Source organism: Triticum dicoccoides, chromosome 3B (genome assembly GCF_002162155.2).
Source record: "Triticum dicoccoides isolate Atlit2015 ecotype Zavitan chromosome 3B, WEW_v2.0, whole genome shotgun sequence".
Classification (NCBI taxonomy): domain Eukaryota; kingdom Viridiplantae; phylum Streptophyta; class Magnoliopsida; order Poales; family Poaceae; genus Triticum; species Triticum dicoccoides.
In genome coordinates, this window is record NC_041385.1 from 626,124,817 (window position 1) to 626,127,291 (window position 2,475).

Sequence of the window (2,475 nt, forward strand, 5' to 3'; positions counted from 1 at the left end):
CCCCGCTTTGCTCGTTCCCGCCAAATTTTCCCGCTTTGCTCGTTCCCGCCATATTTTCCCGCTTTGCTCGTTCCCGCCATATTTCCCCGCTTAGCTTGTTCCTGCCAAAATTTCCCGCTTTGCTCGTTCCCGCTCTGTAATTCCCGCCATATTTTCCCGCTCTATAGTTCCCACCACTATTTCCCGCTAGTATTTCCCGCCATATGTTTCCGCTACCGAGTTCCCGCCTTCCTTTGTGTTCTCAACCTATAAAACCCCCTCGGCACTAATGTTGGTAAGCATTCTAGCGTAGTCTCGTAGTCTCGCCAAGATGTCCGGATATCCTTTTGATTGTAGTTTTCACAGTCGTATGTCTGGATGTCTGTTGTGTTTAGCCGCTGATTTCAGGGTTGACAACACATTAGTTCCTTGGGAAGAACTCATCAGTAGTGACACCCTGCTGAATGAGCTGGCTCACGCATTAAGTCGGTGCGGGTGGCCTTCCAGGACCTTTGAGGAGATACGGAAAGAACTTCTGAGGTTGCATGGAAGATACATAAAGCATGGAAGGTACCTACATTTCGGAGCAAAACATACTTATTTATGGAGTGCCGACAGCGAGGATGAAGACGATATCTTCATGTCGCCGCTTCTAGGTTCTGCATCGTCAAAGGGCAAGAGTTCTTCATCATCGAAGGGCAAGAGTTCTTCATCGTCGAAGGGCAAGAGTTCTGCATCGTCAAAGGGCAAGAGTTCCTCATCGTCGAAGGGCAAGAGTTCTTCATCGTCGAAGGGCAAGAGTTCTGCATCGATGGAGGATGACGATGATGACTTCATGTAGTTTTTATGTTGTATGTTGTAAGTTAAGTCGTATGTACCGTTTAATTTAGATGTACTTCTATGTAGTTGTTTATACTGTCTTGTTGTACGAGCATTATGTTCTATCTAAATATGATGTTGTAGTTCGGATAATGGAGTACTAAAATAGAGTAGGCATATGTCTCATACATAAGTACATAGTCATTTGTCTCATACATAGAATAGACATAAGTCTCATACATAAGTAGATGTTCATGTCTCTACTGATAGATAGAAGCGTCAGTGACGACATTTGGCCTGGCGGGGAGGCGGATCTACTGGCGGCGTCCATCCTAACCTGTTGGGTGGCCTAATGTTACGAGGAGGAATCTCAGACTCTCCTTGGTCATGATGTGTATCTTGTGTGGGGCCTGGTGAAGGAGTCGAAAACATGTTCATCCAGTGGGTGTGCTGCGACATTTGAGCATGTATGTTGTCCTCGGGATGTTGATCACTCCCCCACATATCATGTGATGCCGACATAGACACATGATATCCATAGGCTCCTGCACGACGGAACTTTAAGTCATGAAGAATGATGTCGCCTCAACTAATATTAAAAACAATAAATATGAAGACACACACCTGCTGGCTGTGACGGCTGCTCTGGCTCAAACTCAAAGCTCGACGAGGGACCGTGGTGCTGTGCCTGTGGAGAAAACACGAAGCTCGACGTGTAACCATAGTGCTGTGGGTGCTGCCACATTGAACTGCCAGGTTGTTCAGGAGGGGGTGGCCTGGTCATCGGCTGATGTGCTAGACGTGGACGTGGTCGATGTCGGTCTATGGAGGGACGCGACTGCTGTTGCTGGTGCTGAACAACGTCGCTTCTTTGGGTGCACGTGATAGCCTCATAGACAACCCGTATTTTGTTCTGCATTCATTCCAAGAAGGGTTGTAGCACAGGACGGTGGTGAAGAAGAGGTCCAGACGACAATGATCGTCCAAAGGTGGTCACGTCGTCGTAGAGTTTGTGTGTCAAGGTAGCCTGCAAATTTTCATGACGATTATTAAGTATGCACGCCAAAGTATGTGACACCATTACTTAAAGAAAATATATCTTACCGCATACTGCCTAGAGCCTGAAGTATCATAGCTCGGGTACGTATCCGACGGAGTAGGATCAGGTATCTCCTCTGGGTGAGAGTGCTCAATGATGCGTAACCGTGTTCCGGTCATGTAGCGTCGCAAATAGAGATTGAATTCATTGAGTTCAAAATTGTGATTCTCGTGCCATAGATGTGTGTTTGTTGTCTCCCATCTATGACATATGGCTCTAGTCTAACTAGCCACTCAGCAATTGTCCTAGTCATGCCCTTCCTTGTCGTCCTAAAATTGTGGTGTGTGTTCAACAATTATGAAAGATAATTGTGGTGTCATGCCCTTCGAATTGAGCACTATGAAAGATAATGCAACATTGAAAAACTAATTAATACCTGTGGATGTGTGCTGGCACCGGGTTCTCTGTAGGAGGAGGTAGCTCCAACCGCAGAAGACCAAATTGCCTCATAACCCTCTGTTGTGCCATCTCCTCGACGAAGATATCGAAGATGATCTTCGATTTCGTCATCCAGTAATCTCGGTGTAGGGCTACTTCCGTGTAGGGCTACCAGATGACCCCATTGTACATATCGAACT